The sequence below is a fragment of the Telmatherina bonti genome, assembly GCF_933228915.1.
Source record: "Telmatherina bonti genome assembly, chromosome: 7".
Lineage (NCBI taxonomy): Eukaryota > Metazoa > Chordata > Actinopteri > Atheriniformes > Telmatherinidae > Telmatherina > Telmatherina bonti.
Genome location: NC_136625.1, coordinates 29,608,597 through 29,621,172, shown reverse-complemented (window position 1 = coordinate 29,621,172; position 12,576 = coordinate 29,608,597).

The window sequence follows — 12,576 nt, the reverse complement described above, 5'->3', positions numbered from 1 at the left end:
GAGGAAAACTTCTTTGAACAGGAAGAAACTGCTACCCCACAGGAAGGACAACCATCTGCTGCAACCCAAGAAGACAGGAAAGAGGGGTCAGCTGTCATAAAAACATTCGCCTGAGATATTCGAAGACAAAGAAAAAAGAGAATGACAAGTCAGTGACACTGATGTCATATATTTATACATGGAGAGCTGAGTGCAGAGGTGCTCAGTGAGTTCATGGGATGAAGCACTCAACAATAAGTCACAATAAATTACTAATCTACAATTCCTCTACACATAAGTGCAGGTTCACCAACTTATACACCTACAAATCAAATGCCATTTTCTTTCCACTCTCCAAAATGGCAATAAATGAAATTAGAAACAACAACCAAAACAGACACTGAATATATCAGACAGTGGTTGTTTTTTTAATGATAACATGTTGCTTCCTCCAGTTTTTTTTTTTTTTTTTTTTTTTTTTTCAGAAAACAAGTGCAAGAAAGTGTTGTAAAACCAACTAAAAGAGAAATACTTGGTTTAAGTGCTTTATTGCAAATTAACATTAGTCATATTAGAAAGACGTGACGTGATGCATACCATATAACAATTAGGACTGTTATAAGGACTTGATTTTATGACAATTTCACCATTAGCATTATGGGTCTGTGCATGTTGGTTGATGGCAGTATGAAGTTTCAAAAGACAGCTCTTATTCTCTTTTTACAGTTAAAAATGACTCATATTGTGTTCGCTAAGATAATCATTATTCTTTAAAGAAACAATACAGAGTTTATTTAGTTTTACAAATATTTAATATACATTCAGGGGATGTATAGCTTTATAGTATACATCCTCCTTAATTCAGTTTATATTTCAGCATTAGGGGAGTGTTTTTTGGATTCACTGGGCTGAGTCAGTGCAGCAGGTAAATGACTTGTTCACCGCTTAGATAGCTGCTGTGCTTTTCTCTGTTTATGCTTGTCTCCAGAGCAACTGCAGCAGCAGGTGAATCAGTTCTTGCACACAAGAATTTTAAGTGAACAGTGCGACTGACAAACAGACACATTTCATCACACCAATGCTATAACACACATCTTTTGACGTCACAGTGTGCACATTATTATGAGTCATATGAATCAGGGCGACATCACAAATCTGGTTATTTTATCTGCCACTCCTGCTAAATAATAGGAGTGGACATTCTTAAGACACAGCTATGATAAGAGTAACATTTGTGCTTATATAAGGTTCTAATAATTTAGATGGAGTCATCATTTCAACTGTTGCTTCCTAAAAGAAAAATGCTTACTACTGAAAATTGTTAGTGAAAATGCTTGAGAGTTAATGTTATATGAGAAAATTGTCCATCTGACATCTCAGTAAGCTTAGACTGTTGAAACTGAAGCTCAACATTAAGCAATTGCTGTATCATGTTAACAGAAACAAAACAAAGTCATACAACTTAGGCTTGTAAACTCTGAGGATAGCCGTTTTTTCCCTGTTTTTTTAAGGATACAGCTCTAAAAATGGTTTCAGCTTTTGTGCTAACTAGCTATTTTAAATGCTAGCTAACAAATTAAAGTCAGCTATAAGAGTATGCAGGGTCTTTTTTTTCAGCTACTAAAAGCTTAATAACAACTATTCTTTCTACATTTTACATTGATAAACAAGTGTATTGCCAATTTATAAACACTGGACACAAAAAATGTTTCTGCTTGTCTCATTATTAATGCTAATAGAAGCTAATTAGCTGTTGATGTTGGGCTTTCAGATATTAGTGAATTTGTACAGCAGATAGACACATTAAATAAGCTGTTCTTTTTCCTTTTACTCTTAAATTTTTACATTAAATACATATACTTATTTGAACAGTGTCTTTTTGATTTTCCGAGCAGGAAAGGTTAAAGGAACTGGGTTATGATTAACAGAGATCTGTCAATGCAGTACATACCAAAAATATGCATATTGGCACTACTCAGCACAATGGCACTGTGTCTAAAGAGAGAAATCACTTCTTTCTTTGACTTTATATTGTGGAAGTTTCCACTAGGTGCATGTCAAAAGTTTTATACAACACAAAGGGTACTTTTCATCCTAACGTTGATATGTCTTCCATACTAAAGAAGCTTCCTTTGTCCTGCTGCAGGCATATACAGTGTGAGAGCCAGGACCTGATCCCATCTGTTATACTCAGATACTCAGTGAACCCAAGTAACCTTCATGTTTCCTCTTGCAACCCCTCGCTCGGCAGAAGCTGCAATGTTGTCAATGCTATTTTTCATGCCAACATAAGACCAAAAGCATCAGGATAGCTAAATTGTTGCAATTTTTCAAAACACACAAAGCAGCAACATGATTCTTTGATTCTTCCAGAAGCATTTGAATATTTCAATGTATTGTATTATAAAATTGACCAAATGATAAAACTCTGTCTGCTGTCTGCAGTATTTCTGCTAGTTATTTTATTTTATTTTCCCAGCCTTCCTATGATCTTTGAAGACTTATTTCCAGTCCTGATCCAAACAGCTTAATTCCAACACTTATGTCAAACAGCAATCATTTAGCAGATCTACAGTGCATACGGGGTACAACATGAAGTGAGGGGGGAGGAGGGGTGGGGGCGCCCGCGTTGTTTTCTTTCTGTTGTTTGTTACTGTTGGCGTATTGCCAGTGGTTCTGTTCGGTCTGCTAAAGACGTGAGACCTGGTTTGTTAGAAAACTTTCGGGTCTCGGCTCTAAAACGTAAGACCCCGGACCGGGGGAACCGTTCATACACACTCAAAAATAGAGGTACCAGCTTGTACCTAAAAAGGTACAAATGCTTGTCGCTGGGGGTGTACTCTTTTGAGAGACATTTCTGTACCCTTCAGTTCTGGTCTATTTTTGTACCTTATCAAGTTCAACCTCACCTTTTCAAGTTATGTTTTTTATGTTTTCCACAGCATTAGGCCTGGTCCATTCCACTTAGCAATATTATCTTATCTTTAATCTAGAAATAATCTTCAAAAACTCAAAATACCGACCAGCCATACACTTAGTTTGCAGCATCTGACCTTCATTGTCTGGTGTAGTAAATGACTGTTAAGTAGTACTACTGTCATCACTCAACTCTGCTGTAGTTTGTAACATTACAGCCATTAACATTACATTTTTCAATGCTGCAGGTACCCTTATGGTCAAAATGGTACAAATTTGTACTTCATGTCACTTTGAACCCTTTTTCATACTCTGAAGGTGTGCTTCTGGTCTCTTAAAGACCAGTATTGTACTTTTGAGAGAACATTTCTTTAAAATGTACCTATAGGTACAGAAATGTCCTTATCTTGTACCTCTATTTTTGAGAGTGTACGGGTGTCGTTTGCGTGAAGCAAAAAGAGCAGTGATGAAAGAGACGCAGCGGTTCAACACCTCTGTTTCCCTCCAGTTGTAAACATTTGTTCATAAATACAAAATCATGGAAAGAAAAAGAAAAAAAGCTGCTGCTGATTTATCTGCGTGTGTGTGGACCGCTTTCATACTCTGTGTGCGTGCAGGGATGCGCGTCTGTTAGAACATAGACTTATCGCAGTACTAATGTGGGATAAAAACTACTTCGTGTTTGTCTTTATTAGTCTGTCATCTGATTGTGAGTGGAAACCCAGCAGCTCTTCAGATGAGGAAAGACCAGCTCCTTCCAGAGGAAGCCTACATTCCAGTCCTTCAGACCACCAGGACCCCTGATCAATCATAACAGCTACATATTCTGCTCTCCAGCTTTTTCACTTTACTTTTACAAACACTCTTTATCAGACAAAAGTTGAAAACTAATGAAAATATGTAAATTGCATTGTGTTATGGTGTTTTTATTATTACATTTTGTTTACATTACATAACATGGCATTATATTGTTTACATATATAAAAATGACCGTAAAACTTATTCTGACTCTTTTATTATAATGTACATTAGAAAAAAAATAAGCTTTTAGGGTGTTTATCCATCACCTGGTGAATTTCAATAATACTGATAGTAAATATGAATATAAAACAAGTTTCCTCTTGATGCCACCTTTCATTAGAGGTCTCATTGATGACTGTATGTTGAAGTGTTCTGGAGTTATAGCTTATTGAAGTTGGAGTATCCAAAGTGGCCGTTTGGAGTCTCCAAATGGCCACTTTGGGGAGCGCATGAACATACTTACAGTAAAGCCCTCATAGAATAATAATTGTGGCTGTTACTGTCACCAAATTTTAACTTGTCATAGGAAAGGCTTCATGCTACAGCTCCATCTGATTTTCCAGTCCATACCTCCATCTCTCCATGTGCAGCATGTTGACAAAGTAGAAGAGAAATTCAGACGAGGGAAAAAAACTGAAATTTCCTTGTGTTCCAACTCCAATAACTTTATGTTGGTTACAGTTACAATAAATTTGAAAGCTCATGGTAAAACTTTAGAGTGTTTTCTTTAAAAAGAGACCATGCTTTTGAATATACTCCAAAGGGTTCAAGAACAGCAGCTACTTTAATTTGGGTATGTCTTTTTCAGGCGCATTTGGCATTTTGGAGGGTGACTGTTAAGGGGTTAAGTAAGTTATATTTTATGCCAGCTTTAGCCACATCAGTTTAACAGGTAACTCCAGTAATGTAAATATCAGTCAACCACTTTTTTGGTTTAAACTAAAATATCTTGGCATTAGTTTGATGCTTTGCAGTGAAACATCATACAATCATAACCCCACATCTGACAAGGCAAAAATTGAGGAAGTTGTCTGAGTTTTACTCTTCTTTCTAACAACATAACTATTTTTTTCTTTCACTACAAACTGTGGGATTCTTAAAATGTGGTAATGTGTATAGTTTTCAGAGGGGATCCCCTGACTTATCACCTACTAGGTGAAAGTAGAAGCAACAGGTTCTGTTGTCCAATGCAATATTATTTGAGGTATTAAGAGTCAGAGAAATTCCAGTTGCTTTATGGCCCTGTAATATTTAGTTGAGAATAAACATCATGTCCAAATTCTCCACTTCCCAAATTTAGGAAATATGCAGAAACTGTCCTAATTACAAAAACTGATTCTCTAATAAGTTTAAGGAGTAATGTAATTAAACTTAAACCTGTATATTTTTAAAGTTGTTTAAACCTTTACTAATCGGACGCAAGTCCAAAGAGATTATTTGAATTTGCTTTCATTGATAGATGGAAACATAGCTAGCAAGCTTGCTAGCTGAAATTGTGCTGCACCCCTCTTTACATTTAATGACATTTTATAATAATTTGATATTAAAGAATAATATATTTTACTGTTTTGCAGAGGACTGTGAAAGATTTCAGAGGATCAGCAGTCTGTGGCATCTTATTGGCTGATTCTTTTCCCCATTATGTCCTCAATATGTCCCCAATCAGCATGGAAGGAAGGTTAGAGGAGCACACATACAGTGTGAATGTGAAGCCAGAGGGAAAGTGAATTTGTAAAGGATGATTCTTCTGCTCACAAAACCATATCCTTTTATATCAGTTGCACCTTCATATATGAAGTAACACCATACTAGCTACCTCAGGCAGACAACGCTGGCTACTGTATTGCATCCATCGTGATCTGCCTCAAACCTTTGTCCTACATATTGAATATATCCATCCAGTCTGGGCGAGCTATTTATGCTGCACACTTCCTTCCTTGCTGTTTGCTGCCGCTGCTACTGTGACCATGATCAAATCATATTACCCAACATCACAAGTGGTGCATGGCTTTTGTCTCTCTTAACGGTAATAGCGTGAATGATCTATTTCACCTTTTTTTTCATTTATGAGAACACTATATAGACTTATCTTATATAGAACAAGCATCCACTGTCTTTTTGTGCATCTGGGGTGAGCTCGTACCCAGATGATTAGTTTTCAATTGGTTAAAAAATAAGAATGAGTCAAATGTTTACTGTTTATTTCTGTTAACAATTTTATATTTACTTTCAGCAAAGAGACAGTAAGTAAGGATGGGAAATCATGAGAGGAATTATTTTGTGATGTGTGTTTTAAATTAATACTTTGGTGTGTGAAGGCTTTATTCTCGTCTCGTCTTCATGCCGCTTATCCAGGGTCGGGTCGCGGGGGCAGCAGTCTAAGCAGGGAAGCCCAGACTTCCCTCTCCCCAGCCACATTTGCCAACTCTGCAGGGGGGATCCCGAGGCGTTCCCAGGCCAGCCGAGAGATATAATCCCTCCAGCGTGTCCTGGGTCTTCCCCGGGGTCTCCTCCCAGAGGGACATGCCTGGAACACCTCACCAGAGAGGCGTCCAGGAGGCACCTCAACTGGTTTCTCTCGATGCGGAGGAGCAGCGGCTCTACTCTGAGCCCCTCCTGGATGACCAAGCTCCTCACCCTATCTCTAAGGGAGAGCCCAGCCACCCTGTGGAGGAAACTCATTTCAGCCGCCTGTATACGAGATCTCGTTCTTTCGGTCACAACCCACAGCTCATGACCATAGGTGAGGGTAGGAACATAGATCGACTGGTAAATCGAGAGCTTCGCCTTCTGGATCAGCTCCTTCTTCACCACGACAGACCGGCGCAGAGTCCGCATTACTGCAGACACCACACCGATCCGTCTGTCGATCTCGCGCTCCATCCTTTCCTCACTCGTGAACAAGACCCCATGATATTTAAACTCCTCCACTTGAGGCAGGACCTCACTCCCGCCAACCTGGAGAGGGCAATCCACCCTATTCCGCTGAGGACCATTGTCTCAGATTTGGAGGTGCTGATTCCCATCCCAGTCGCTTCACACTCGGCAGCAAATCGCTCAAGTGAGAGCTGGAGATCACGACCTGATGAAGCCAATCTACAAAAAGCAAGGACCCAATCCTTAGGCCACCAAGCCGGATCCCCTCAACACCTCAGCTGCACCTACAAATTATGTCCATATAAGTTATGAACAGAATCGGTGATAGAGGGCAGCCTTGGCGGAGTCCAACCCTCACAGGAAACGAATCCGACTTACTACCGGCAATGCGAACCAAGCTCTGACACCTGTCGTACAGGGACCGGACAGCTCGCACAAGGGGGTCAGGTACCCCATACTCCCGGAGTACCCCCCACAGGAGCCCCTGGGGGACACGGTCGAATGCCTTCTCCAGGTCCACAAAGCACATGTAGACTGGTTGGGCAAACTCCCATGCCCCCTCCAGGACCCCAAAGAGGGTATAGAGCTGGTCCACTGTTCCGCGACCAGGACGAAAACCGCACTGCTCCTCCTCAATCCGAGATTCGACTATCTGGCGGACCTTCCTCTCCAGGACCCCTGAATAAACCTTACCAGGGAGGCTGAGGAGTGACCACCACCCCAGTCTGCCAATCCAACGGCACTGCCCCCGATGACCACGAGATGCTGCAGAGGCGTGTCAGCCAGGACAGCCCCACAGCATCCAGAGCATTAAGGAACTCCGGGAGGATCATGTCCACCCCCGGGGCCTTGCCGCCAAGGAGCTTTTTGATCACCTCAGCGACTTTAGCCCCAGAGATAGGAGAGTCCACCCCTGAGTCCCCCAGCTCTGCTTCCTAATTGGAAGACGTGTTGGTAGGATTGAGGAGGTCTTCGAAGTATTCCTTCTACCGACCCACAACGTTCCGAGTTGAGGTCAGCAGCTCCCCACCTCCACTGTACACAGTGTTGATGTAGTACTGCTTCCCCCTCCTGAGCCGCCGGATGGTTGACCAGAATCGCCTCGAAGCCGCCCAGAAGTCTTTCTCCATGGCCTCGCCGAACTCCTCCCATGCCCGAGTTTTTGCCTTGGCGACAACCGAAGCTGCATGCCGCTTAGCCTGTCGGTACCCATCAGCTGCCTCCGGATTCCCACAGGCCAAGAAGGCCCGATAGGACTCCTTCTTCAGCTTGACGGCATCTCTCACTGCTGGTGTCCACCAACGAGTCCTGGGATTACCACCACGCCAGGCACTAATGACCTTACAGCCACAGCTCCGGCTGGCCGCCTCAGCAATAGAGGCACGGAACACAGCCCATTCGGACTCAATGTCCCCCACCTCACTCGGGACATGGTTGAAGCTCTGCTGAAGGTGGGAGTTGAAGCTCACTCTGACGGGGGACTCAGCTAGATGTTCCCAGCAGACCCTCACAACACGTTTGGGCCTGCCAGATCTGACCGGCTTCCTTCCCCACCATCTGAGCCAACTCACCACCAGGTGGTGATCAGTTGACAGCTCCACCCCCCTCTTCACCCAAGTGTCCAAGGCGTGTGGCCGCCGGACACTTTGGGTTCAGAGGGGGGGGACCATGCCTCCCAATCACTCCGCTCCAGGTCTCACTGTCATTGCCCACATGAGCATTGAAGCCCCCCAGCAGAACTATGGAGTCCCCAGAAGGAGCACCCTCCAGCACTCCTTCCAAGGACACCATAAAGGGTGGGTACTCTGAACTGCTGTTCGGCGCATAAGCACAGACAACAGTCAGGACCCGTCCCGAAGGTGGAGGGAAACTACCCTTTCATCCACTGGGGTAAACCCCAACGTGCAGGCATCAAGCTGGGGGCTGATGAGAATGCCCACTCCTGCTCAGCGCCTGTCCCCATGAGCAACTCCAGAGTGGAAGAAAGTTCAGCCCCTCTCGAGGGTACTGGTTCCAGAGCCCAAGCCATGCGTCGAGGTGAGTCCAACTATAGCTAGCTGGAACCGCTCAACCTCGCCCACAAGCTCAGGCTCCTGCCCCACCAGAGAGGTGACATTCCACATCCCTCGAGCCAGCTTCTGCAGCCAGGGATCGGACTGCCACGGTCCCCGCCCCTAGCTGCCGCCCAGCTCGCACTGCACCCGACCCCTATGGCTTCTCCCACAGATGGTGAGCCCACGGGAGGTAGGGCCCATGTAACCCTTTCGGGCTGAGCCTGACTGGGCCCCATGGGCGCTCGCTCTCGTACCCCACCTCCAGGCCTGGCTCTAGAAGGGGGTCCCGGTAACACGCGTCAGGGCAAGGGAACATTTATGCCCAGGTTTGTCGTCGTCATAGGGGTCGATGAGCCGTGCTTGGTCTGGTCCCTCCCCTAGACACCTGTTTGCCATGGGTGACCCTACCAGGGGCATAAAGCCCCAGACAACATTGCTGGTAGGATCTTCAGGCGGCACAAACCCCTCCACCACGATAAGGTGATGGCTCAGGGAGGGGTTATTTTGCCAAAATTGTTTTTATGATGTAACGGGCTTTGTGTTGCTGTTTGTATTTAAAGTGCTTTATAAATAAAGTTTGATTTGATTTGATGAATAAAAAGAATGTTGATGTAACACAGGGGTAAACATGCCCTGATCCCAACTTCTTTTGAACGTACTGCAGGCATCACATTTTATGAAGTTAGTCAAGTGTCTGAGAATATTTTGTGGACTTTTAAACACACTCTTTAAACAAAGATTAAAACAATGTGGCTCTGTAGCGAATGAGTTCAGGTTCTGGATTATCCTGCCAGAACCTGACATGCTTTCCGTGTCCGCGCACATCCACCGCTCGGGACTGCGGATCACAACATCATGATTCTACTTCCGCTCTACAAGCAGGAACTCAAGAGACAGCGACCAGAGTGCTACACCGCCCCGCAGTGGTCTGGGGAGGCCATTGCACGTCTTCAGGGCTCGCTGGCTTGTACAGTTTGGGAAGTTTTTCAGGGAAGTAATATTGATGATACAGCCTCTGTTATCACAGACTATATAAAGTTTTGTATTGGCACTTGTATTCCTATTAAAACAATAAGGAAGTTTTCAAACACTAAGCCTTGGATTACTCCTCAGTTGACTCATAGTCTTAAAGAGAAAGAGAAAGCCTTCAGGGAAAAGAATTGGCCTGCTGTCAAACTGGCAAACCGTAACATCAAAAATGAGGTGCTGAAGGCAAAACTTAAATATAAGAATAAGTTAGAAACTGAGTTCTCAATCATGAACACAAAACAGGCATTTCAAAAAGTACGGACACTGACAGGGTGTGAGTCCAAGCCAGTTGCTCACACAGTAACTGACCCAGTGCAGTTTGTAACTGAGCTCAATACATTTTATGCACGATTCGACGAGGTGGATTTCTCAGGGGAATGTGAAGAACTGCTGGGAGCACTCCCCCCAGCGGATCCAGATGAACCTCTTCCCTTCACTTTGGAAGACGTGAGGCGACAGCTCAGCAGGTGCAAGCCGGGTAAGGCTCCTGGTCCGGACGGCATCTCAGCAAAGGTGCTTAAGAACTGCACCCAGGAACTCTCACCTGTTCTCCACTCACTCTTCAGAGAAGTCTACTATTCTACCGTCATACCAGCTATCTGGAAGAAGGCAACAATAATCCCAATTCCAAAGAGGCCCAGACCCACTGAACCAAACCATTATCGACCTGTGGCTCTTACATCCATTATCATGAAGTGCCTGGAGAAGCTGCTGTTGAACACCATCCTTCCAGCTGTTGGCCCTCAGCTAGACCCTCTACAGTTTGCCTATAAGGCGTGGAGGGGCACAGAGGATGCTGTAGCGTGTCTGCTGCATCTCCTCCTTCAACACTTGGACTCTCCAGGCCACTCTGCTCGTGCACTCTTCGTGGACTTCAGCTCAGCTTTTAACTCCATCCAGAGGCACCTGATGATCCAGAAGTTGCACCACCTTAATATTCCCACCAGAATGATTCATCTCCTTCATAACTTCCTGAGCAACAGGCAGCAGGTCGTACGGTTGGGTTCTACAACATCATCTGCCCTCACCATCAACACCGGAGCACCGCAGGGGTGTGTACTTAGTCCTTTCCCTTACATACTTTACACAAATGACAACATCAGTCCTTCACCTCACATCAAGCACTTTAAATACTCAGATGATACTGCCATTCTCGCATTACTTAAGGACAATAACTCCACCATGGACTTGGACTATAACAACACTGTCATACACTTCACCAAATGGTGCACAGACAACCATCTGTACCTCAATGTTAATAAAACAAAGGAACTCATATTCAGCTCTACTTCACCACAGCAACCTATTGCCATTGACAATCAAACAGTTGAAATCGTGGACAGTTTTAAATATCTTGGAGTAACAATAGACAGTTCACTAACATTTGATCAGCATATTATGGACATTCAAAAATGAAGCCAACAACGACTATCAATAATCCGGAAACTGAAAGGACTCTATGTTTCTCCACCTCTACTCCTACGGTTATATCAGTCCATTATCCAGCCTGTTATTCTGTACTATTCAACTTGCTTTTTCAATTTGTTGACTGTTAAGAACCGGACTAAACTCATAAAGGTAACCAACACCGCAGCAAAAATCATAGGACTCCCCACACCAAGCCTTACAGAGCTTAACAACAGAGCCATTGGACGCTTTGCACTTTCCATGGAGCAGGACCCCACACACCCCCTTCATGAACAACTCACCCCTCTTCCTTCAGGACGGAGGTACAGGGTGCTCAGGTGCAAAAAGGCTCGGTTGGGAAAAAGCCTGATCCCCTCAGTCATAACATTTCTAAACAGCAGGGGGCGCTGAGTGTACTCTTTTCATTGTATTTGTATGTTGTTTCTGTGGTCTGTTGTCATTGTCCTTTTTGTTGTCAAACGTGCTGTGTACGTGAAAAAGAATTTCCCTTTGGGGACAATAAAGTCTAAGTCTAAGTCTAAGTCTAAGTCCAGACCTTTCACCAACTGAAAGTATTTAATGCATCACAAAACACAACATAGGATAAACATGCAGGACAGTTGAGCCACAACAATCCTATATCAGCCTGGAATGAGACAGCATTCCTTCTCCAAATGTCCAGCAGCTGCTCCCCCAGATGTTTACACATATTCACAGATAAAGTTTAAAGGAGATGCTGCAAAGCTCCAAACTTGGCCTTGTCCCAGCTTTATTGAAGTGTTAATGGAATTAAATTAAAATCCATAAAAAGAAGACAGAGATTTATTTTCCTTGTTATACTGTGAATAAATATAATTTTGCAAATAAAAAACACTAATCAGGTAAAAAATATATTTTAAAAAGCCAACTATTTACACAAATTCATGAAATAGTATCAGCAAGGTGCCATGGTAAATTGAAGTGGCAACATGAAATAAAACATGTCAATATTTAGCATTATTACTGGTCCACTGATATTTCCCCAAGGTTTTTGTGTGCATAAATGGATCATAAAGCCAGTCTTGAACTTACTGGAGGCATTTTCCCTCTTCTATCTTTGTAGCTCCTCCAAACTTCTAACAAAGCAAATCAAGCAGATCTGATGCTAAAAATTGGTTAAATGTTAGTTGAAATTTTATTTGTGCCAACACAGGCCAACAACATCTGATTTTATGACAAGCAAGACCAAGCACCAAAATTTTAGCCCTCATTAGCACAAAAGCCTTGCATAAAAATTTTACTGCCATCGATCCATAATAACTTGGTTTTACTATGTTTACATTCCCCACAAATACAAATGGGCTCTCTCTCAAAATGTGTATATACTTTGAGCCCTGCTCCCAAGTCCCACATGGGAATGCAAAGCTAAAGAAGGTTGTCAGATGTCTGCAGGGACTGTTATCGACACTACAGAGCTGCTTCAGCTCTGCATGAAAAGTACATTGTGTAAGAATTACTGTCATCAAGAGATAAA